This window comes from Triturus cristatus, chromosome 4_1 (genome assembly GCF_964204655.1).
Source record: "Triturus cristatus chromosome 4_1, aTriCri1.1, whole genome shotgun sequence".
In the NCBI taxonomy this organism is placed as follows: domain Eukaryota; kingdom Metazoa; phylum Chordata; class Amphibia; order Caudata; family Salamandridae; genus Triturus; species Triturus cristatus.
Genome location: NC_140585.1, coordinates 1312018371 through 1312045605, shown reverse-complemented (window position 1 = coordinate 1312045605; position 27235 = coordinate 1312018371).

The following is a 27235-nucleotide window of genomic DNA, read 5'->3' as shown; positions in this document are numbered from 1 at the left end:
ACTTTGAAGATGGTTGCTTTGTGAACAGATCCGCTGTTCTTGGGAGATATAGGCCTTTATCGAAGGTAGGCAGTCCTCCCAAGGTTCTGGATGTTGCTGGGTTGCAGGACCAGTCATCATTTGGTGCAGAATAGTTGAGGGCTGCAGACAGGCCGGTAGGGCAGGGGCCAAGTTAGTAGTTCTCTGCAGTCTTCTCTGCTGGTGCGACTCCGTTGTGTCTTACTCTTCTCAAGCCACCAGGAACTGAAGTTCAGGGTATTTACAATGGAGTGACAGGTAGTGGTTAATAGGCTCCTTATCTGGGGTGTCTACACCCTCTATTATGCCCAAGTGCTGGGAAAAAAAGTGAACTTCACCTCGCCTCCAGCACCTGAAGGGTGGAGTTGGCAGAGGGGGGTACATCTCCTATTCTTTCTATTTTTCCCACCTATCCTCCCACCAAAAACAGAAAGGGGGCCTGCTCTCTCTAACAGGCAAGGCTAGGGTGTCATTACAAAGGCGGCAAGGCCTTTGAAGCTCCCTATCACAGATGACTCTTTCTGACCGAGGGAAGGTGTGAACACCTCCACCTAGGAAAGGCATTGTTCTTGATCTCTGAGCTCACATTCATTCACCCCATGAGGTCAGACCACTATCTGGTGGTAGCAGGCTGGCTTAGGCCAGTTGGTGAGTACATTAAAGATTGGTAGCTTTCAGGGACCCCTCTTCGAGGTCCTCTGTGTGCAATGTTTAATAAATCTGACACTGAAATCAGTGCAGCTTTATTATGAAGAGATTTTTGGTACCAAACATCCCATACTTCAGTGAGGCCATCATGGAACTGGAGAACTCGTAATGATGAGTGTCCAGCCCATGTACTTATTATGGCTTCGCTGGTCACTTACAATATCCAAGAATCGACATGGATATTGCAGGGGCATATCTACTCAATCAGATATGCCCTCCCAGGAGGAATAGTGCACCCTGCCTTAGTGCTAATGCCTGCTAGAGGGGTGGCTTACTATCTCTCATGCAGTATCTGTGGGCATGGCACACAGGGATGTGTGCCATCACAACTTTTCAGTTTCGGTCTGCACCAAGACATGCAGGCTGCAGTGACAGTGTCCATGTGCTTTGTTGGAGGGTCCCTTAGGGTGTCACAATTCGTGCTGCAGCCCTTAGGGACCCTATTTAACCACATGTCCCTTGGTACCAGGAGTACTTTTCACTAGAGACTTATATGTGAGATAAAGTGGTGGCAATTTTGCAAACAATAGGTACAGTTTTTAGTTAAAGAACACTGGTACTGGGAACCTAGTTAGCAGGTACACAGTACACTTCAGTTAAGGTTACATCAAAAAGCAGCTACTATTGCCACAGCATGCGTCACCTGGCAAAGTGATGCCGGTTAAACGCATAAAATGAGCAGAAATCGAGCAAGCTCCCCAAAAAACCTATGAACCTTCATCCACAAAGCCAAGCACAGGGAACCACATATAGACCTTACATTCAGCCACAGGGAGATTCGTCAGCTGCTGCACCTGTGCAGCAGGGACCAGGTAGTTGGACAAACATGTGGCAGCAGCAAACACAGACTGGGAACTCAACCTAACATGGACTAGGTCCACATCACCCTTAAAATTGTACCAAATCTAAAGAAGGACCAAGGAGACAACGTCGGTAATTCTAACTTTTTACTTGCATTCAGGGATTCAGGGCTGCTGTTTGTGTTCTGTTCACCAGGTATCCTCACTAAAGTTGACCATCAAGGGCGCCTGCGGGGGGGGCAAAGCTCCACTCCGATGCTGACCCACAGGGCCTAGTTGGCTGGCCATACCCCAGGGCAAAGTCAGTATGATGAGGGGACGGGGCAGCTGCCAAATGAAGTACTTAAAAACTAGGCACCCAGGTCCCCATGTCGAATGTCAGTGGGTACGTGATCCAATTATCAAATCAGAAGGCCCTCATTCTCAGGCACTTGGCCAGGGGCTGATGTATACGTTGTACCATGTAGCTCCAACAGTGCCAACAAAAACTAGATGTCTCCACTCAGTGGAGGCCCCCTTTCAATTCTAAAACAAAACTGTCCTCAGTGGCGGGAGCCAGGATTTCCATGCACCTGGGAAAGTGAAGACCCCACAACCTCCACAGCAAATGTACAAGAACCAACAAGCTCATGAGGCATCCACATGGCGTCGGTCAGTCTGGAGGTTCGCTGGAGTAGCCAGGTGTCCCAGAAATGCTGAGACAGTCTTGGTTCAACATCATCACTATGCCAACTTTGGGGAAAGTTTTTGTCCTTAGCCCCGGACTCTTCAGGTTCTTATGTTCCCAGACATATTTTCTTTCTCTTTTTCTCAACTTTCCCAAATCTTCAGAGTTGACCACCATGCCATACCCCTCCAATATAGCAACAGAAGCATGCCTGCTCATTAGAAGTCCCTAACCACAAGCCAGGAACAGCACCCCCAAATATGCTGAAAGCAGGCTGTGGCCAGAAACAGAGGGGGATGCCACAGCTCCAGGTGAGAGTAGGACTCAGAATGCGCTCATCCCTGAGGCAGGCCTGTGAACTAACCAATGCACCAAACCTCATGCACCACCAGAAAAATCAGTTAGCAGGACCTCGTACACTAAAAGATGGCATAATCAGGGGCACATGGAGACCGCAGAACATAATTCCGACCCCCTCCGCCTCATGATGATGGTGGTAGTAGATCATGCAATACCTAAGGAAACACCCAAAAAACCAACAAAAGAAGCCCAAAAGTCAGCCCAAATGAAGTCCAAAAACAGCATGATGACGCTTCTAGGCTTAGAAGCATTGGGTTGAAAACGACCAAGTCTGTGTGCACGTTGAATATTCAAAGCAGGCTCCGGGGAAATATTTAAAAGTTCAGTCAGAAATTTCCTCAGAAAGAGAAGTAAATCAGGACCTTCCAAATTTTCTGGCAAGCCATAAAGGCGTAGGTTGTTACGCCGATTACGGTTTTCAAGGTCCTCCGTGTGAAGCTTAAGACGTTGGATTTCTTGTTCCATACTTGGAATTTTAGTGGAGATATCCTGTATATCACTAATACGTTGCTCCATATCAAACACCTTAGCTTCCATAGAAATCCACCTGTCCTCAATTAATTGTAGTTTCTCATTAGTGGTGGCCATAAAAGATTTAAGACCCCTCACCTCGTCTAAAATAGTATCCAGGACAGGATGTTGAGAGGAAAGAATGGGAGATGGAGGGTCATCTTTGGCTCTTTTGGGCTTGGTACTCGAAGAAATTGCCCTAGCCGAAGTAGAAGCCTCACTGGCCATCATGAGACGGTAAGGCGGACGAGAGGTGATCTTCAACAAAGACTTCTGCCTGCCCATCCGTCAGTAAGATACACCAAGAAGAAGACGTCACCCTCCGTCAGCACTCTAGAGGTAATTAACACTTATGAGCAAAACAGTCTCGCAATTAAGCCAGATAAGACACCAGGAGGCCAGGAAATGTGACATTGAGAAGATGAGTACAACTGACACCGCCATCCAAGGCAATTCAAAAATTAATACTGGAAATAATATGCTGCGCGTGTTGCCTGTGGTAATTAAGAGAGTAGCATAGAACTTGTCCACGGCAGAACATGGTAGCAAACTGAAAAAAACAGTTCATACAGCAGTGTGGCCAACAAGAAAAATAAAAATATAGAGTGCAGAGGAAGGAAAAGATGAAAAAACGTTGCCGCGCGCTCAAGTTATAAAGCGCCGGATTACCTCACGTTGTTCAGCAACTCTGTGAAGTGCCATCTCAAAATGGCGGCCGCTACACTCCCAGCGCTGAGGAAATAAACGCCACAGCCACCGGGTCCGCGAAAGGAGATAACAGGGTCGGAACGGGCGAAATCATCACACCGACCCTTCTTCGCCCACAAGCCAGCTGCAAAAGGTGTCCATCAGAGGAGAAAGAGGCTGAAAATTGCAAAAGACCGCCGTGATTGAGCGGAGCTCAGAAGTCCGCCGCCATCTTCTCGTGGCGCGAGACCACGCCCCCCAATAATCAAGGTTAAGCAATCTCAAAAATGTTTTAGTATCTCTATATTAATGGTATAGGTGGTGGTATCTCACACTCTACACCTCAAACCTGCAAATAAGAAATGCAATGCGACAATGGCTTTTCCAAATATCTTCTACAAGTCTATCAATCTATCCCTAGATCTTATACTACAACAAGTCTGAAACTCTTCAAACTCTTTGCATAAAAACAAATAACATGTCAATCCATCTATTCATTCAACTCTAGATCAAAATTCTTCACCATACGAATGAACAGAAACACAATTATGATAGATGACGCAGTACCCTATTAATACTCACACCTGTAAAACAGCGGCCATCTTCGAATACCGCCTTGTCAGATCTTTAGGTTCTGTGCATTGGATTTCTGGTTCCATGTAATTTATTCTAACTTGGGAAAATATTTTATAGCTTCGTTCATGGTATGAACTATACTCTGCTACCATAAAACTGATAGTGCAGAAAACAGTCAAAAATGTATTTCTAGTACCAGTTAAACTGTGATTCACAAGAATGGGCGCCAGCTCCACGTCAAATCCATTTTTTTAGACAACAGATCTTTGCCCCAGCTTTTGAATGGAAGTGAAGTGAAAACATATTAATTCACATCAAAATATATTCAGCTCTTAAGTTCAACTTCAATTAGTGAGACAGATGAAATATGTTTACAGAAATGTACAAAGAAAAATATGGTTCAAGTCAAATGTAATGAAAAATAACAAGCGTGTTACATAAAGGAATGAATCCCTATTCTAAATAAAGGACCAGATTTGAAAGATATCAGAACCCATAAAGAGTTTGGGATAAGAATAAGATCCAAGGAGCATAAAGTACAAAATCAATTTAAGTAGTCAAACTGCCTATAAAGTGTAGTTCATGAAACTAAGCCGAGGCTCAATATCCAAAAAGCATCAGCATACAGTCGTATTAGCAATCTGTACAATTAAAGCCTCAAATATGTGGCAACAGATGCAGCAACAGCAACAACCATCAGGGACAAATGGAAATAAAAAGAATGGTAGGCAGTCTCATCAAGAAGTGGTTTATCAAAAGGTGGCTTGATGAAAAGAGCTGCTCTCTAACTAGAAAGAGTTGTTGATGTGAAGTTGTAACTAAGAGATCGGCATTGCCTGATAGACTGATCAAAAAATACTGTTTTTTTTGTTGTTTGTTAAGTCATTTGCACATTTTGGCAGCTATTTTTTCGGCTACTTCCCTACCTTTTTGGGGCAAACACGTATTTTATTTTTGGGGCTTTTTAAATTAAAATTGTTTGTTCAATTTTACGGGGAATTGTTCTAACAGCGGGAACTTTTTTGAGATGCTTTTGGGGGCTAACACTTGGGGACATTTTGGATTTAACACGGAAGGGAATTGCCGACCTCCATTTTGTGAGGTCAGTGGTCTAGCCTTGATTGAAAATAACTGTTTGTTGTGCTGCTTGTGTCTAGCCTTCCATGTGCAGGGGCCACAAATATGGGAACGATGTGTGGCCACCATGCTGGCGCGCTGAAGGCTCACCTAAGGCAAGTTCGTCTGCACCCGTCCTTGCCCAACCAGGACCAGGGGTCAGAGACCATGCCGGCCATAACACAGATGAACAGGTATTTACTTATAATCATGCTTTGGGATATGGGCAAAGCTTTAACCCATAATGCCCTCCAGTGTGGTAAAGGGTCCCCAGGTATGAAAGAAGGGCCTTTCTCAAGCCAGAATTGTAAATTGACCTGCTGTGCTGTTAGTGACCCCAGTTTGAACTTGATAAAACTGGGGTATACCTTGAACTAAGTGGTTTGTATTTTAGTGCCAGGTCTTTGCCCAAACACTGTCTAGAACTTTGAGATATGATTAAGGATTTTAAACCAGATCAGTTTTTCATCACAGAGACGTGGCTCAAGGCATCTGCACTGACGGAAATTTCCGCAGCTATACCAGCTGGCTATAAATTGCTAAATTGCAATAGAGATGATCGACCTGGTGGGGGCACGGGTTTTATATTCAAGGAGACATTTAACTGCTTGATTGAATTGCGTCAAGTTAGATGATTGTGAGAAACTAGCATTCCAGCTCACTTATGATAAAAGTTAGTCACTGGGAGTCATGGTCCTTTATAGGCTACCAGGCGGTAATTCAGTCTGGACACACATATTACTCACTCATCTAATGGAGTCAAGTATTAAATATGAACATTATCACATTGTTGGTGATTGCAATATCTATATTGAAAATCAAGAGGATGCTTTGTGGAGGCAGCTAGAGAATGAGCATGTTATATTTTAAATAATGGGTGATAGGCCCTAGACACTTAGCTGGTCACTCCTTAGATTTCTTGTTTTCAAATATCGAGACTATTAAAAACTAAAATATGACCCCCTCACATGGACAGACCACTCGCCTTTTCAATTATGCTCCCCAGAGAGAATCTATTTCAGGCAAATGGTCCAATGAGCTGAAGAGACCTTGAAGGCTGTTATCTGAGCACAAATTTGCGGGCCCTTTTACAATAAAAACACAACTTTGCCCCTCTCTAATCAGATCGTATGATTTAGTGATACTATTATTAAATCATTGATGTCTGTGTTCCGCTGGAGGCAAACAAACCTATTAGGAGCTCCCATTCTCAAAAAAAGGTATTCTATGGAACTGAGAGAAAGGAAAAGAAAGTATAAGAAACTTGAACAAAAGTGGAAGTCATCAAGAGACTAATTAGAACATGTAAAGTTTAAAGCAAAGCATAAATTATAATATAAGGCTTTGAAAAGAGCAAAGAAGGACTACTTTATTTATAGGATTAAGGAGAATGGCAGCTTCTCGAAAGAGTTATTTAAAATTGTGAAAGAACTTGCCCAGCCCACTTGATTGTCCCAGCGAATTCCCCACTCTGAGGACCGTTGTGAGGAAATTGGGAATTATTTCATGGACAAAATAGAAAAAATATATGCATCCTTTGAGAACTAAGCCCTCTTCTTTGATCCTGGCAGCAAGGCTCATTTGGGAATTTGTGTAACTCTAGCAGAAACTCAGGTAGTACAGCTGATGAAGGAAGTTAATCTGGCTCACAGGTAGATCGTGCCCTCACTTTATTTATTCCCACCTAGCGACAAATTTAGGCCCCCATTTTACACACATTTTTTAATGATCTTTGGTAGAAAGAACTTATCCAGAGATCTGGAAGGAAGCGGAACTCTTACCCCTGGCAAAAAAAGATGCCATGGATGCATCAATCCTCTCCAATTACCGACCAAAATATCTTCTTCCCTTCACGTACAAAATGTGTGAGAAATTAGTAAAAAAACAATTGAACAATTTTGCGCAGACTAATATTGTGCTGGACCCTTCTTGTACAGGTTTCCGATGTAAAAACCGTATCAAATCCACGTAGTTAGCAGTGTTAGATGAAATCTGGTCAGTAGATGATCAGGGTGGGGTAGAAGCCCTGATCCTACTGGACCTTTATGCAGCATTTGATACTGTCTCTCAATCGGAGAAATTTTATTTGGCATTTGTCGACCTTACAGCCGCTTTTGACTGTGTTATACACAGCAAATTGTGGGGTATTCTCAGTGATCTTAAGGTCGACCCAACATTGATTCAGTTTTTAAGATAGCTGTACTCTGGTGCAACAGCCATGGTCTGTTATGGACTTAAGGGAGAATGTACCGCATCGTTCAAAGTGGAGAGGGGAGTGAGGCAAGGGTGCATTTTGGCACCACGCCTGTTTACTCTTTATACCAATGCCCTGGAACAGGAGCTGGTGTCAAATGCTAGGGACCCACCATATGTAAACAAGCGTCCGATAGTCTCCCTTCTTTACGCGGACGATGCAGTACTCATGGCACGTACCTAGATTGGCTTACAAAGGGCTCTCACTTTTTACACTAGTTAAATGGACAATTTGGGCTTAAAAATGAATGCAAAGAAAAGCTTTATAATGACTTGTGGGAGAGGGAAACACAAGTATAGAAGCTTTCAAGTTGGGGGAACCAGGGTAGAACCTATCAATTCCTTCACATATCTGGGCATCTTATTTTACCGTACTGGGTCCTGGGCTCAGGCAATTAAGACTAGAAGCCTCCTGATCATGAAATCTACTGCGGCCTTAATTAATTTCGCCAAAAAACTTGGCAAAAGGCCCCCTGAAATTCTCATGAAAATCTATCAAGCTAAATGTGTGAGCATAGCTACCTTTGGGGCAGGTATATGGGGATTTCAGGACTGTGCACCAGTCAACATGTTGAAAAAGCCTTTTTAAGATTTATCCTGACAGTCCCTGCTAGCACCCCAGTTTTTAATTGCCACAGCGAGCGAGGAGTATCATACATTGCAGATTTAATTAAGGTACAGACATACTGCTCTGGTATAGAATTTGGACCTCTACCAGCACAAGTCTAAATAAGGAAATTCTAACTGATGCAATGAAACTAGATCATGCCAGTAAGATTACTTGGTTAAAATATGTAAAAAACTTCCTGCATGATATTGGGCATTAAGATTATTTTCCCGCGCCTGAAGTAATCAATTCCATACATCGGCAGGAATTCAAAAAAGTTTGTATGATCTTTTTGGAGGAGAACAGGTTGGCAATGGAAATGAATAAACCTACTGTGGTCCAGCATCAAATGACAATTACCACATTCAATATCCAACCGTACCTACTGTGCTGTACAGGGGCATACGATAGGTACGTGCTGACACATTTTAGATTTGGGATTTTCCACCGCTTGATTAGCCACCCAGACACAAGCAACTGATCAAGGGAACTATGTCTGTATCCCTGTGATAACATCTCCTCACAAACAGCTATCCACGCAATCTTATTCTGCAACTTTTACACAAAAGAGCGACATAGATGAATTGTACCTCTATTAAAACAGGGGGGATGGTTGCAATGCTGGCCTGCTTTTCTGTATTTACAGATGATGAATAATGTTTATTGTATTAGAACCATGGTTGGGTTTCATAAAAAGCATACTGAGAGCAACGAATATTGCTTAGATCTCTGAGAGTAGTACATGGGAAATGTTGAATTTCAGATGGATTATTTTTTAGTATAGATCCCAAATGTTTCTTAATATTTTTAATATGATACATCAGAAACAGTTAAAGTAAAATGAATTGATTTATGTACCTGCATATTTTTATGTATATCTTTGTATTTTTTAGAAGTGTGAGGAGGTGTTTTTAAATTGTCTGCTATTATGATTTTATATGCCTAAAATCGAATAAAGCTCCTTTGATTGATTGATTGATTCATGCTGTCTCTCATAGATTGCTGATAGGCAGATTTCATGAGATTGGCTTGCCTTCTTATGCTCTCAAGTGGCTAAGCACCTTTTTACTGAATAGAATACAAATCGTGCAGCTGCGTGCTTGTAGATCCCGCTTTTTTTATGTCTAACGAGGATATTCTCAAGAACGTGTGATATTCATCGCAAAAGTAGCTTAACGCAACTCTTCACATCACAGTCTATCGCAGTAAATTAACACCATGTTAACATGGTATTCAGAACATGGCGGCGCCATGCCATAGACCTACGACAAAGCGTAAAATGTCCGCTTTAAAACCAACGCGACGCCGCTAAAATGCGAAACACCAACGCAAAAAAAGCTGCGATGAGGCCAAGCGCGATACAAAAATCAGCGATAACCAGCGATAGACCTGCAATACCCTTCGCGTCATGCGGTAAAAGGCACCATAAAAGCAGAGTACAAAAATGGTGAGATGACAATGTACAAGCACAACCCCACATCCGTGACGTAGAACAAATGACCGTTGTCCAACATCACATAGGCATCTCCTCACAGTCACAATGTACATTTACATGCAGTCAGCATGTCATCTGCGCCAATGCATGGAACAAACAGTGAAACTGCATCTCCCCTTAACTTTGCAGAGGGACAGGCAACCCCTCCTGCACACAGAGGTGTCATTGCCATGATCAATCAATGATGACAGCGTGTACGAATGTAGGGGCAGTGACTCACGCTTACGTACATGTTGCCCATGTTGTGGGATTTGAGTCACAGGGGGCATCCCTGCATCATGGTGGTACATAACTGACCCCAAAGGAGCCCTGTTGTCAACTGTAGGTCACAAATGGCAGCTAAAATGGAATGACCTTGGACACACGTGAAACGCCGAAGAGTGGGATTCCCCTACTAACTGTGACACACAGAACTGGCACTTCAAATACATGACACCCCAAACATCCCCTCTGCACAGAGGTGGCACATCCACCATTCATGAACACATCATACAATCGTCATCAACACGTCTCAATCCCACTTGTTTAAGTGTTGTGCCCGAACAGATGAGTGACATGCATCTAGGTAATGTCATTTTGGAATGCATTTATTTGCACATGCTGTGCCTGTGGTTATTCTGTACTGTCCGATGATTGCCAAGGACTGTCACAAAGTGACGTGCTCATCAGAAGAAATTTGCAATGATGGTGTCCCTGCGGGCTATTCCGACTGCAGTGGGGTGTGGTCCACCTGCCTCATCCTCATCATCATCGTCCGGTGCCTCTGGAACTGATATCCATGGTGCCTTGCTGCATACACATATGTTGTGCAACACACAACATGCAACAATCATCTTGCACACAATATCAGGGCTGTACAGGAGCCTTCCACCTGTGACGTCCAGGCACCTGAAACGTGACTTCAACACACCAAATGTGCGTTCCACGATGCCCCTGTTACGTTTGTGTGCCGCATTGTACTGCCTCTGGGCCTGTGTGTTCGGAGCTCGGATGGGGGTGCAGAAAGACATGAGTCAATTGTTGATTCTGCATAATGTGTTGGCAGGCTCACTGGTTCATTGGTGTGTGATATGTGTGACTTTGTGATTCCTGTATGACATGTACTGCTTGTTGCAAATGAGCGGCATCAATGTGTATTACATAGCCTCACTGCTGCTCCTCCCTCCCCCGAGCCTATTCACTAGTGTGCCCAGCGCGGTTGCATCACTTGAACCCCTATGGCACACCATTGTCGTGCCCGTCTGCGCATGGCCACAAGCCTGACGACACAGTGATGTTGTGCGCTGAAGGTGGGTGGGCACGTGTGTGTAGGCCTATGGCAAGGACTGGGCAGACACAGATGTAGATTACATGCCTTGCTGAACACTCCATGCGGTTGAGGGCAGACCTTTGGCTTATGCTGCAGAAATACCGACACACACAATAGTTGGCATGTCTGGTCCCGGACCCCGGACGGCTTGCTCACCCTCATGTACCCCACGGCCAAGGCGGCACTCCATGGGCATGCTACATAGCAACATCGCACAGAGCGTGACGGCTGGTGTAGACACTACACCGGAGACACACACATCAGTTACCTCCTTGTCAAGGCCTACACTCAACCACGCCCAGAGCCATGTGTCGAATGACCACACCCCTACTCTGTACTTCCGTACGCCGGTCCACTCACTTATGCTCACAGGGGGGTCCGGCACAGCTACATGTCCCAGGTCCAATGTGATGTGGAATGGCCCGGGGCCCTCGGCATACATAATGACCACATGGACACACTGAGAGAATTTGTGGAACTGGCTACAGGCATGTGCGCCTGGCAGGTTTTATTGCCAGGGTCACACGTCCAGTGACGCTTGTGCTGGATGGGTGTTGTGTGGTTGGTGCTGGCAACAACTACAACAGTGATCATACAATCAGAAGTTCAAAGTACAAACAGCAAGGGTCCATGACGTGAGCTGCACAGAGTTAGTGGCCCCAGATGCCCTGTGGCCGGCACAGGCACACCAGCAAGGGATGGTGACTTGTGGTGCACTGAGATAGGGCCACGAGTGCTGCGTGGGTCACTGTTGATGTCCAAGGAGACTGTTGCGGAGTGTTACGGGGGACAGTGGAAGGTGTCCATCCAGGGCATGATGCAGAGGGCAGAAGCAAGCAGAAACAGGCATTATGGAGGAGTTGAATGCCACAGTCTTCTTTTTCCCACCATGTCAGTATCAGCTACATGATGAAAACAACCCCCAGGCCATAGACTCAGACGCTAACAAAGTTCAACGGGAGAGTGCCCATGACTCCCTTGGCACAGAGTCAGAGGCACTAGAGCTGTGAGGGGATGCAGTCTGCGATGAGGCCTGTACAATGATATAAACTCTGCAATAAACACATCAAGACTCAGTTCCAATTGTGTGTCCTACGCGACCGCAGTGTGTGCCGAAGGCAGCGGTCAGCGTGGGGCAACCGCTTTGCAGCCAGCTCCTCCTGGATCTCTAACACATGGCATTGGACTGGCATGTGGAGAAGATTCCTGGTTGATGGAGGTGGGGGCACCAGAGCTGTGTGGGTGTGCACCCTGCGACAATGCCGTGTCCTGCCTGGGACGGGTTGGAATTGGATTTGTCTGAGGCCTGCTGGACCGGTGTGTAGGCCTAAGGAAGAAGTCCTCAGGGGGCCCACAGACACGTGTTGTCAGAATGCTATTCACAAAGTTGGTGGCACCACATCAAAGGAAGTATAGAGATTTAAACGATGCCACGAATATGTACTCTGCCATCGTGTAATCAAGACTCAGTTCCAAATGTGTAACCTACTTGTCCGCTGTTTATGCCGGTGGAGTGCGTCAACGCGAAAGCAGTACTGTGGGCCTTGCTCGCGGAGTCCGTGATGGTCTGAGGAGGCTGCCAAGGTCGCGGGCCTCAGTCTTGTGGCTGGCACAGGCACGTGGTGGGCACTCTTGGGGACACGCCGGTGTCGGCAGGTGAGCAGTGAGGCCTGGAATGCGCAGGGGCGGATGAGAATGGTTCAGGGAACAGCAGCCCGGGCTGCGGCAGGCGCCCAGGCTCGCAGGCACGGCCGCACACGGCCTTGGCCTCGTGGCAGGGTGAGAGACGCCGCCATGTTGGGCATTCAGGAAGTGAACCACGCCCAGGGCTACATGCTTTTTACTCACACCCCGACGGAGGTCTGGTGTACGCCGGACCAGCCCACACCCCACAAGCTTACAGGGGGGACATAACATGCTTCATTTCCGTGATCTTCCCCACTGGCTGGGGTGAAATGGTTGCGTCCGCTGTCCACAACACTACCACCACCAGCATTATGTGTTGACATGGATATGTCTGTGGTCTGCATACTGTAGTCTGTCCAGCACATCCACGCCAAACTTGGCATTGTGTACATTCTCATTCATGGGTCAGTTGCCTCCTTCTCACATGCCTGGTTCCCACCTCTCCCCACATTCTGCTATTGTGTGGCTGAGGTGCCATGCCATTGATGGCTCATGTACATGGCTAGCCCAGGTTGCCACACTAAGTTGTGCTGCAGTGTCTGGTGGGTGGGCATGTTGTTTGTCATGTTTTATGTGATTTTGTAACGTGTGCATTGCTAGAGTTGAGTTGCATGATTGTGAATTGTAGGTGTGTGGTGTGTTCATTTGGTACTTACCAACGAGCACTGTATTTTCGTAGCTACCATCCTGGATGCGCTGGTTGATGATGGACTGTCGGAAGATGTATGAGTCATGCACACTGCCTCGGTAGTTGGCGACGACATTGGTGAAGAGTCCCTGGTGGTCCACTATTGCCTGCACATTGATGGAATGCGTGTGCTTTCTGTTGCCGTCATTGTGTGCAGTGTCGGCATGGCGCACAAGTAGGACATGTGTGCAGTCAATTGCCCCCAACACGTGTGGGAATGAAGCTATGGCATAGAAGCCTTGCTTGGTTTTCAGCTGTTCCTGTGCAGTGTGTGGGAAGTATAGGTACTGGGGTACCAAGCTGATGATGGCATCCAGGACAGGTTTGAGGAACTTGTATAGGGCTGGTTGTGAGACTCTTCCAACTCTGGCGGTTGTTGGTTGGAATGTCCCAGAGACCAACAGGTGCAGCACAGCCAGCAGCTTTGTCTGCGGAGGGATGTTGGTTGTCTGCTGTGTTGGTACCATCAGCCTGTGGGCAATGATGTTCAGGATGTGGAGGATGGTTGTCCTTTTGAGTCTGTAGTGGGCAATGAAATACTCTGGTGTTAAGTCTGTGAGGCTGGTGTGTTTCCTGAAGGTCTGCTTTCTTTGTCTGCGCTGCCTCTGTGGTGGTCCGGGGTGGGCCGTCCTGGGGGTGGTGGCGGTGGGTGTTGTGGCCCTGTTGGGGCTCCAAGCTGCATGATGAGTAGCTCCATGGCATCTGTTGTTCTTCAGGTGTGGCTGTGGGCTGGGCTCCCTTTTCTGGTGCCGGCTGTCGTCCGACTTTGCACCAGGTTAGAGCGGGTGTTAATTTCCTGCTGCTAACGCACCTTATCGCATGTTTTGTGGTCTTATCGCCGATCTGGCTGGTCGTTGAGAATGTTGTGATATGGTGTTGTTGCAGTTTTTTGCTCGGGAACACCTACTCTGCATCTCATTAGCGATAGTTGTAGGGGTCATCTGTGGTGATGTTTTTTGAGGCTGCTATCACTGGTAAACTGGTGGTATCGGCTGTTTGCACCAGCTTGTGAACGGGGAGAAAAATGTTAGCGCTAAAGTACCGGTAACTCGACGTTAGATCCTTGAGAATATGCCCCTAAGTGTGGAGTCCCTCACGGCTCCTCTTTCAGCTCCACTTTTTTTTAATATTGATGTAGCCCCATTACCTCAAATTATCAGGAATTGGGGTTTTGAGGCTATGCCCTATGCAGATGATAATCAGTTACTGATATCACTGGGGGAGGATAACAATGAGACTCGTTGTAATTTACGGAATTCCCCTATTGAAGTAGCAGGTTGGATGAGGAAGCATTGTTTAAAGGTCAATGCAGAAAAAACAGAGATCCTACTGTTGGGAGGAGCACATTGGATATAAATGCCTCTTGGTGGCCGGAGATACTAGGGGAGATACCTAGGTCCAAGTAATCAGCAAACAATCCAGGAGTCATCATTGATGACCAACTTTTCATGCAAGAGTATGTCAGGCCTACATGCAGTAAATGCTTTGGCACTCTTAACCTGCTGAGAAGAATGTTTAAATGGACTCCAATAGCTTGGGAAAAACCTTAGTCCAGGCACTAATCACATATAGACTGGATTAAGGCAAGGCATTATTTGCTGGAATGGCAGATTACCTCTTCACAAGATTGCAGGTGATTAAAAATGCCGCAACCAAGTTATTCTGCAACATGGACAGGTTTGGGTCTGCTTCAGTCTGCCTAGCCTCTCTACATTGGCTGCCGATGCAAAAGCGAACAAATTTTAAACTGATATGCTATGCACATACAGTTTTGCACAATGACGGCCCTGAGATTTTACACGCCAGATTGGGATTTTATCAACCTACCAAGGCTTGAGATCTCAAAATTCGGCCCTGGCTAAAATCAAGCGAATAAGGAAAGTGAGAACCGGGGGGCGATATTTTTCATATTTGGGCGCTGTCCAATGGAATTCACTGCCTTTGGAGAATCGACTTATTGAGTACTAAACCGGGTTTAGAAAGAAATTGAAAACTTGGCTGTTCCCGGGCTAATGGATGTTAAGATATATCTTGCTTTATGCGGCTAGGTTAGGCAAAAACTTAGTGCTGTGTTATCCCTTTAGGGATACATGCTGCGCTTTAGAAATAAATACAATTTAAAAAATAGACACACGCACTAATATAAAAGACAAGAACACATGTGAACAACAGTGTCGCAGATTAGAGCACTGCGGTCCAAAAACAGACATCTTTCAATGGTGAGCAGGCATCATTCTTTCTTTCACACGAAAAACACACAAAGTCGCCAATCTCCTTTCAAATGTATAATAAACATCACTAAACATTTGTGTTCCTGAAAGCGCAGTCCTTTGTTCCCAAGGAAGCTTAATGCAGATTTAACTCTATCATTCATTCAATATTTCACTGAGCAACAGTGAACTATTATAAAGATAGAGACTTTTAATTGAATATTTCTAGTTAGGTAATGCTTTTTGTATTTCATGTGAGGGTTATTGTTAAAATACGTGATTCTCTAATCAATATTATATGAACATGAGAAAGATAGGAAGTTCAAGTTTGGCGCAAACGAGAACATGTAGCTTAAGGAAGATAATATATTTATAAAACTGGAACATTTTGCAGTTATGACAGAGATTCAAAGCAAGTCACATTTAGGTCAATCTATCAAAAACATTTAGGCATAGTTCAGAAATTTTTGAAGCTTCTATTTGTTAAAGAGAAATACAACAGCAGCCTACTAGTGAATATGTTTTTTTAATTTAAAATGTCAACTTTCTCACTTTCTTAAAGCTTATATATTCTTACTCCAAAATATAAGGTAGCTTCTGTGAGTGAAACTTTGCAGGTTGGGGTGTCCAAAGAGCTAAATGACAAACTCAAAAGAACACAAGCATCAGCCCCCTTCCTCCCCAAGAAACCCTAGGGAATAGATTTGAAATGTTAGCCAGCTTTAGTGACTATATATTGAAAATGGAACTGGGAATGACATTGTAAACGTGTGAGAGAATCAAAAAATATCTCTAGTGTCTCAAACACTGACTATGGGCTTGCTAAGGCTTTCCAGGATCAGATATCAACTCTAGATAGTGTGCAAGATTCCCTGTCATGAGGATATTGATGAATCATGTATCGGGAATGAGACAGTTTCAATAATTCAGAACATAATCAAAGTGGGATACAAGATACTTGTACATTAAAGGAGTAAAGGATAGAAGGCCTGGGGAATAGAACTATTATTCTTGAATCGGTGATAAAGCAGACTAAGCAGGCTGTCAAGCTGTAATTCCAGTAAGGCTGCAGGATAAACCTCTGATGGAGAGTTTAGAAAATGTAAAGAACCGCTGTAGAAAAAATAATCTGTGCTTGTTAAAAATTCCCAAAGGTCTAGATGGTACTACCCTTAGACAGTTTGCCATCTCCATTTTCCAGAAAACTGGTGTTAAAAAATGATCAATCATTGATCTTGAGAAATACATTCAGAGGATACACAGGGATTTCTTTAGGTTGAACCAAGCTGACTGAAACCCAGGAACATACATATTTTCAAATGTATGCTGGGAAAAAACATATTCTTGAAAAATCATTGAAGAAAAAGGTTCTTGAAACTAAAAAAATCACCTTTTTTATGCATTCTAATATATGTAGAGCCACTGAAGAGAAAGTAGTGTGGGCTGTGGAAACATCTCAAAGTTACAACAGTCGGCAGCTACTGTTTAAAGGAGGTTCTGTGCCTTTTTTTTTAAAGTAGTATGACAAAACAAAATGCACAACTTTAGAATTCCATAAGAAGCAGATGATTTTTTAAAAAAAAAGACTACAATATTTATGACAGTATCTATTTCATATTCATGGAAATAAGTCAAATGAAGAATTTAAACATAAAGATCTATGTGAGTCTTTAGTCTGAACTAGTTCACATAAAATCCAAGGCAAACAGACACTCTTTTTGTATCATGAGGAATTCAATATCTAGGAAAGCCCCTCCCTCATTATTCTCGGTATAATTGAAGTAGCTGAGGACACTCAGCTGAGCAAACTAGACACTGAGCTATGGTTTTAGTTGAACCTTCTGGCAAGTGCACTGAATTTTAGGATATGGACCCTGACGTTAGTCCCTACTTCAACAGAGTAGTTGGTAAGGGTATTATACGTTGCAGAACTACACAAACACGTCTAAACATGATAGGCTGAAAATCTTGGGATAGTCTTGGTGTTTAGAGAAATCAGAAACTAGTCCAATGATTACATCAATGAAAGCTCTCCGACCATTTTGTGTTATGCACAAGGTTTTGAGTGGGCTCTTCACCCACTGATTTAAATAATACACACAATATACTGGTGTCTAGCTGGGGGCAGGTTGATATTATTTTCTTTCTTTTCTTTTGGTGGATGAGGACAAAAAAAGCCAAAATAGTAATACAGGTTGAAATAAAAAGGTATATTTCGAACCAAACTACTAGTAACAAGATTGGGGAGTGTAGAGGGATGGCCCTTCATGGGCTTCAGAGATGGATGCGTCCTCCACTTCAAATTATTTACTTAACAAAAAGATCCATCTCTTACGGGGAGAAAAGAAGGAAATTCAAACCTGGGTTATATGGGTGTAAATGTCCCACAATGGTTGGACATACACAAAGGTGTTTAAATACCCCTCACACACCAAGAATGACCAGTGGTGTCATGCTTCATCATAGGGGTCTTCCCGCCCCGCTGCGGGACGGGGCGTGCTACGACCTACGAATACGTGGGAGCACTGATAATAAAGTGCTATGTGTAGTGCAGTGGGAGGGTCTGGGATAGGTGTGAATGTGAGTTAAAAAGGACCTGGCCCCTAGGACAAAAAATTTTAATAAGTCGGAGGGGGCTGGTACTAGTAAAAGGGTGGTGCGGAGACTTCCTACTCAATGTGTGGTGTTCTCCTAGTATGTTGTCGACATGTTTCGATGCTAGGCATCTTCTTCAGGACAGGGTTAAGATCCCTCCTATGTGCGCATATTGGTACTCAAGATAAGTTTATCAATGTAAGAGAAAACATGCGTAAGTATACAGTACCTAATGGTATTCGTATTTGATTCTGTAAGAAAAATAAAGCAAATTACTCGTTCAGATTCCCAGGAATTGTGAACATCGTACCTGCAAACAAAAGAAGTGTGCCACGAAGGTGACAAAAAACGTGATAGTTTTAGCCATAACTCTAAATGGTTGCAGAAGAAGGTGCAGTGACCTGTAAGAAAAGTAGAGACATACAAGACACTACAAACAAAAAACAGAAAACACACACTCTAAAAATAATGGACGTTACTCTTATCAGGATAAGGAACCAACGGTGTATTGAAAACATACTTAAGTGTATGTGAGGTATTGCCTCATGGACCTTAGGGTTGATGGAAAAACAATAAGGAGCCTCAATGCTGAAAAAGATAATAAAAAGGAGAGATGCCTGTTATCTACTGACTACTCCTAGAGAAACGCCGTTATCGGTGTCCTCCAGCGGCTAAGCCGTACTCACGTATCCTTTAGCAGCCAATCGCTACATGTGCATCCATCCCGATGTCCGGTCGTACTGTGGGGAAATCCCTACTGTGCTCAGTTTAAATACAGCTGGCTTCTATCAATTTGCGGGGAAACTAGTTGCACCTGGTGAGTTTCAGAAGACTTCCGGTTCAAAGGGAGCCGGTAGACTAGACCGGATCGAGTAAAAGATCTATGTCAACCGGAAGTGAGGACCCAATACGGGTATTTTAAGTGGTACGATCACATGCGCCCACTGGTAAATGTAAAAAACAAATAAATCAAAAAATGAGGATAGAGGTCTCCCAAGTGTATTGCCTCAAAGCCTGTTTGACGGATCGAAGAGGTACGTGCTGGACTTAGTGAGAGCGAGAAGCGTCTCTCGTATGTCGAGAGGTGTGATAACTGAATTGGCTCTCGTGTGTCGAGAGGTAGCTGAATCACAACGGGGAGAGAAAGAAAAGGGCCAATGCTGAGAGGAGGTGGGACTTATCCGAGGGCGGGGGTAAAAGGGTGTCAAAATATGAGGATTGACACATGGTTTAGTAATCCATCCTAGCCCTTCCTGTCATTTAACAAAGACAGAAGAAGTTCTTCTGACGGTAGAAAGGATGCTTTGGTGGTTTGTTGTGAATACAAGTACAAGCATCCAAATAATGCCAGGAAAAGAGTGTCATAATTGATCTCGTTGGTCATAAATGACAATGAAAGGGGTGAGGCAAGTCACTATGACAGCTGTGACCATGGTATGTCATCGTTCAGACCAAACACGTGAGTGCCCAGACGGAACACCCAACGTTGTTCCTTCTCGAAGAGTCCATGCTCATTCTGTAGTTGCTCTATGACCGTCCATCTGAGATCGTCGACCCCATGATTCTCAGTCAGGAAATGCGTCGCCATCTTGGTCGTGCTTTTCTTGCATCGAATGTTACTCTTATGTTCGCCCATTCGCACCTTTACTGGTCTGGTGGTCATACCCACATATTCCATTTTACAGGGGCAAGTAATAAGATACACAACGTTTTTGCTGTTGCAATTGGTAAATTTCCGCTGTTCCCAGACTGTGCCGTTGGCAAAAGTGATACTGGTACTTTTCTTAGTGAGTGTGCAAGTGCTGCACATCCCGCAAGGATGGTGCCCTTTGACTGGTGGTAGAATAACACTCACGATCTGTTGGGCAGGTGGTTTCCGTGGTCTGGTGTGAACCAAAATGTCCTTTAAATTTCTACCCCTTTTGTGAGAGAACATGGGTTTCGGTAGATTGAGGCCTCCACAATTTAGAATTTTCCAATTCTTATTTATGATCTTGGAAACCTGGTTTGAATGTGTATTATAGGTTGTGACACAGATAGGTCTGGTTTCCTCTTCCTGTGTGGTCGATTTTCTAAAAGAGAATCCCTATTGTTGTTCCTTGCTCTCTTGAAACCCTTTTTGACAACTGCCTCTGGGTAGTGTCGATCCAATAATTTCTTCTGCAGGTCTTTTGCCTGGGCCTTGAAGTCTGTCAATTCTGAGCAGTTCCTACGTAGACGTAGGAACTGGCCATAGGGGAGATTATCACGAAGGTGTCTGGGATGGAAACTATCATATAGTAACAGGCAGTTCTTGGCCATTGGTTTAAAGTGTGTGCTGGATTTCAATCTGCCTTCATCTGCATAGATGTTAAGGTCTAGGAAAACTAGGTTGCTGTTGGATGATGTATGCGTAAACTTTAGAAAGGTATTTTGTTCATTCAACCAATTCATGAAGGTGACGACTGAATCAGAGTCTCCTTTCCAAATCACTAGCACGTCATCAATATAACGTTTCCACAAGATGATGTTCTGTTGAAACGGGTTGTGAGGGTTCAGTATCTTTTGAGACTCCAGATGGTGGACATATAATCCCGCTAGGCTCCGCGCAAAGGTACTACCCATGCTGGTACCGTGTTTTTGGAGGTAGTGCACATCATGGTACAGAAAATAATTCTTCTTGAGGGCCAGGGTAATACATTCCATCACGAGGTTGCGAGGGGTATGATAGTTCCAAGGGGTGGAAAAAAGAACCTCCTCAATGATATCCAAGGTGTCGTTGTGCGGTAGACTAGTATATAGGCTTTCCACATCCAATCCTATTAATAGGTGTTGGGTAGGATCAAAAACCAGATTTTCAAGAAGTTGTAATACTGCTTTTGTATCTTTTAGATAGGTATCCGTACCTTGGACTAGTGGTCGAAGGAATGCATCCGCAAATTTCGACACAGGCTCTAATATTGAGCCAATCCCAGATACAATGGGGCGTCCAGGGGGATGTTCCAGGTTTTTGTGGATTTTTGGGATTGTATAGAAGTAGGGAGTTCTAGGTGCCTTCTGTACTAGGAAGTCCGCCTCCTTTCGAGTGATCCAATCATGTGCAGTGGCCTCTTCCACCATCCCCATTATGTGAACCCGAATGCTCTCTGTAGGGTCATCATTGAGGACCTCATAGTTCCTCTGGTCACTCAATAGTCTCTTACACTCATTGTCATAGTCAGTAGTTGTTTGTATAACCGTTGCTCCGCCTTTATCGGCCGGCTTAATGGTGATGTTAGTGTTGCTGGCTAGTTGTTGTAGTGCTTCCTTTTCTGCTCTAGTCACATTCTGGAATGCCTTGTGATCCTTCTGGAGTACATTGTTAATATCCTCCATTACTGCTTTCTCGAAAGTTAATAGTTCGATGGGTAGAGTGGAGTCCGCCGGGGTAAATGTGGATTTGGGTCTTAATCCCGTGTCAGATACCTGGGTGGGGACTGTAATTTGGTCAGAGAAAAAGACTTTGAGTTTGAGTTTACGCATGAACTCCTTTATTTCTAAACAAAGCTTGAATTTATCAACTTTGTTAGTGGGGACAAACCCCAATCCTTTCTCCAAAGCTGTCATTTGTTGATGAGTTAGGGAAATAGTTGAAAGGTTGACCACTAGTTGTCCTTGCGGCTGGTCGATGGCTGGTTCGATGCTGCTGTCATACTCCGTGTTGATACCCTCGTTGGGTCCTCTTGGTCGCTGCTCCAATGGACCTGGTTGCCTCTCCGGTTTCTTCCCCTTTGTGGTCCTGGACGCATCCCTAAAAAAGGAGGTGGGCCATAATAGTTGTAGTCTTGTGGAGGGGGATTCCAATGTTGGAAAGGTACTCCCATAGGTGGAGGTCCAAAGGGATATTGGGCATATAGTGGTGGGCCCTGATAGCCACCCCAACCTCTGCCTCTTGGTCTGTAGGGTCTCTGTTGATAGCCTCTTCCTCTCTGACTTCTTGGACCACTGTTTTTGCTGGAATAGGAATCGTTGGACGCCGTGTCGGAGAGATCACTGTCCGTGTCCTGGTCGCTGCCTGTTTTGCGTTGTATGTAATCATCCCTGATGTATGGGTATACGCGTTCATGGCTGAAGGCTGCGGTGTCTTTCTTCAGCTTCTTATACTTGCTCTGTTTCAATGAGATTTCATACTCACTCATTTCTTGGTTCAGTTCCTCAAGTCGTTTTTTCAAGACAGAGGTTGATTGATAGCTCTTCAGTTGCACCTCTATCTTCTGTATATCAATCTTCAATTCCTGAGTGAGGCGCGTAGCTGTCTTAATAATCAGGACTAACCAGTCCCTTGTGCAGTGCCATGATATAAGGGACCAATCTTTTTTAAAGGTTTTGTCGTGCTGGAAGATAAATGGTTCATTACGAACTATCAATCCTCTAGGCGCTGTATTGGCCCTGAGGTATTCCGTCATCAGGAGACCGTGTAACGCTGTCTTGATCTGTGTTCTCCGTAGGTTCACCAATTCATCCCAATCGGAACTATTAAGTCCAGGGTCTGTGTTGCTCAAGCCCTCGAAAGGGTTGAGGGCTGCCAGGATCCTGTCGACCTCCTCATCATCAAATGTAAGGCCCGCAGACTCAGCCATTGTTGTGAATCGCTGGGGTTGTGAGTGTAAAAAATAAAAAATAAAAATAAAACTAAAGGTAGAGAGTGTATGTTTTGCAATGTAATCTGTATGAGAGTGATTGCTAGAACAAATTTTTTAATTAAAGAAAGCACACTGGCTTTTTTATCCCACAAGGGGCAGGAAAACTCCCACAGCTGTACGCTGTCGAAATAGCTACTAGTAACAAGATTGGGGAGTGTAGAGGGATGGCCCTTCATGGGCTTCAGAGATGGATGCGTCCTCCACTTCAAATTATTTACTTAACAAAAAGATCCATCTCTTACGGGGAGAAAAGAAGGAAATTCAAACCTGGGTTATATGGGTGTAAATGTCCCACAATGGTTGGACATACACAAAGGTGTTTAAATACCCCTCACACACCAAGAATGACCAGTGGTGTCATGCTTCATCATAGGGGTCTTCCCGCCCCGCTGCGGGACGGGGCGTGCTACGACCTACGAATACGTGGGAGCACTGATAATAAAGTGCTATGTGTAGTGCAGTGGGAGGGTCTGGGATAGGTGTGAATGTGAGTTAAAAAGGACCTGGCCCCTAGGACAAAAAATTTTAATAAGTCGGAGGGGGCTGGTACTAGTAAAAGGGTGGTGCGGAGACTTCCTACTCAATGTGTGGTGTTCTCCTAGTATGTTGTCGACATGTTTCGATGCTAGGCATCTTCTTCAGGACAGGGTTAAGATCCCTCCTATGTGCGCATATTGGTACTCAAGATAAGTTTATCAATGTAAGAGAAAACATGCGTAAGTATACAGTACCTAATGGTATTCGTATTTGATTCTGTAAGAAAAATAAAGCAAATTACTCGTTCAGATTCCCAGGAATTGTGAACATCGTACCTGCAAACAAAAGAAGTGTGCCACGAAGGTGACAAAAAACGTGATAGTTTTAGCCATAACTCTAAATGGTTGCAGAAGAAGGTGCAGTGACCTGTAAGAAAAGTAGAGACATACAAGACACTACAAACAAAAAACAGAAAACACACACTCTAAAAATAATGGACGTTACTCTTATCAGGATAAGGAACCAACGGTGTATTGAAAACATACTTAAGTGTATGTGAGGTATTGCCTCATGGACCTTAGGGTTGATGGAAAAACAATAAGGAGCCTCAATGCTGAAAAAGATAATAAAAAGGAGAGATGCCTGTTATCTACTGACTACTCCTAGAGAAACGCCGTTATCGGTGTCCTCCAGCGGCTAAGCCGTACTCACGTATCCTTTAGCAGCCAATCGCTACATGTGCATCCATCCCGATGTCCGGTCGTACTGTGGGGAAATCCCTACTGTGCTCAGTTTAAATACAGCTGGCTTCTATCAATTTGCGGGGAAACTAGTTGCACCTGGTGAGTTTCAGAAGACTTCCGGTTCAAAGGGAGCCGGTAGACTAGACCGGATCGAGTAAAAGATCTATGTCAACCGGAAGTGAGGACCCAATACGGGTATTTTAAGTGGTACGATCACATGCGCCCACTGGTAAATGTAAAAAACAAATAAATCAAAAAATGAGGATAGAGGTCTCCCAAGTGTATTGCCTCAAAGCCTATTTGACGGATCGAAGAGGTACGTGCTGGACTTAGTGAGAGAAAGAAGCGTCTCTCGTATGTCGAGAGGTGTGATAACTGAATTGGCTCTCGTGTGTCGAGAGGTAGCTGAATCACAACGGGGAGAGAAAGAAAAGGGCCAATGCTGAGAGGAGGTGGGACTTATCCGAGGGCGGGGGTAAAAGGGTGTCAAAATATGAGGATTGACACATGGTTTAGTAATCCATCCTAGCCCTTCCTGTCATTTAACAAAGACAGAAGAAGTTCCTCTGACGGTAGAAAGGATGCTTTGGTGGTTTGTTGTGAATACAAGTACAAGCATCCAAATAATGCCAGGAAAAGAGTGTCATAATTGATCTCGTTGGTCATAAATGACAATGAAAGGGGTGAGGCAAGTCACTATGACAGCTGTGACCATGGTATGTCATCGTTCAGACCAAACACGTGAGTGCCCAGACGGAACACCCAACGTTGTTCCTTCTCGAAGAGTCCATGCTCATTCTGTAGTTGCTCTATGACCGTCCATCTGAGATCGTCGACCCCATGATTCTCAGTCAGGAAATGCGTCGCCATCTTGGTCGTGCTTTTCTTGCATCGAATGTTACTCTTATGTTCGCCCATTCGCACCTTTACTGGTCTGGTGGTCATACCCACATATTCCATTTTACAGGGGCAAGTAATAAGATACACAACGTTTTTGCTGTTGCAATTGGTAAATTTCCGCTGTTCCCAGACTGTGCCGTTGGCAAAAGTGATACTGGTACTTTTCTTAGTGAGTGTGCAAGTGCTGCACATCCCGCAAGGATGGTGCCCTTTGACTGGTGGTAGAATAACACTCACGATCTGTTGGGCAGGTGGTTTCCGTGGTCTGGTGTGAACCAAAATGTCCTTTAAATTTCTACCCCTTTTGTGAGAGAACATGGGTTTCGGTAGATTGAGGCCTCCACAATTTAGAATTTTCCAATTCTTATTTATGATCTTGGAAACCTGGTTTGAATGTGTATTATAGGTTGTGACACAGATAGGTCTGGTTTCCTCTTCCTGTGGTGGGCGATTTTCTAAAAGAGAATCCCTATTGTTGTTCCTTGCTCTCTTGAAACCCTTTTTGACAACTGCCTCTGGGTAGTGTCGATCCAATAATTTCTTCTGCAGGTCTTTTGCCTGGGCCTTGAAGTCTGTCAATTCTGAGCAGTTCCTACGTAGACGTAGGAACTGGCCATAGGGGAGATTATCACGAAGGTGTCTGGGATGGAAACTATCATATAGCAACAGGCAGTTCTTGGCCGTTGGTTTAAAGTGTGTGCTGGATTTCAATCTGCCTTCATCTGCATAGATGTTAAGGTCTAGGAAAACTAGGTTGCTGTTGGATGATGTATGCGTAAACTTTAGAAAGGTATTTTGTTCATTCAACCAATTCATGAAGGTGACGACTGAATCAGAGTCCTAGACCTTAACATCTATGCAGATGAAGGCAGATTGAAATCCAGCACACACTTTAAACCAACGGCCAAGAACTGCCTGTTGCTATATGATAGTTTCCATCCCAGACACCTTCGTGATAATCTCCCCTATGGCCAGTTCCTACGTCTACGTAGGAACTGCTCAGAATTGACAGACTTCAAGGCCCAGGCAAAAGACCTGCAGAAGAAATTATTGGATCGACACTACCCAGAGGCAGTTGTCAAAAAGGGTTTCAAGAGAGCAAGGAACAACAATAGGGATTCTCTTTTAGAAAATCGACCACCACAGGAAGAGGAAACCAGACCTATCTGTGTCACAACCTATAATACACATTCAAACCAGGTTTCCAAGATCATAAATAAGAATTGGAAAATTCTAAATTGTGGAGGCCTCAATCTACCGAAACCCATGTTCTCTCACAAAAGGGGTAGAAATTTAAAGGACATTTTGGTTCACACCAGACCACGGAAACCACCTGCCCAACAGATCGTGAGTGTTATTCTACCACCAGTCAAAGGGCACCATCCTTGCGGGATGTGCAGCACTTGCACACTCACTAAGAAAAGTACCAGTATCACTTTTGCCAACGGCACAGTCTGGGAACAGCGGAAATTTACCAATTGCAACAGCAAAAACGTTGTGTATCTTATTACTTGCCCCTGTAAAATGGAATATGTGGGTATGACCACCAGACCAGTAAAGGTGCGAATGGGCGAACATAAGAGTAACATTCGATGCAAGAAAAGCACGACCAAGATGGCGACGCATTTCCTGACTGAGAATCATGGGGTCGACGATCTCAGATGGACGGTCATAGAGCAACTACAGAATGAGCATGGACTCTTCGAGAAGGAACAACGTTGGGTGTTCCGTCTGGGCACTCACGTGTTTGGTCTGAACGATGACATACCATGGTCACAGCTGTCATAGTGACTTGCCTCACCCCTTTCATTGTCATTTATGACCAACGAGATCAATTATGACACTCTTTTCCTGGCATTATTTGGATGCTTGTACTTGTATTCACAACAAACCACCAAAGCATCCTTTCTACCGTCAGAAGAACTTCTTCTGTCTTTGTTAAATGACAGGAAGGGCTAGGATGGATTACTAAACCATGTGTCAATCCTCATATTTTGACACCCTTTTACCCCCGCCCTCGGATAAGTCCCACCTCCTCTCAGCATTGGCCCTTTTCTTTCTCTCCCCGTTGTGATTCAGCTACCTCTCGACACACGAGAGCCAATTCAGTTATCACACCTCTCGACATACGAGAGACGCTTCTCTCTCTCACTAAGTCCAGCACGTACC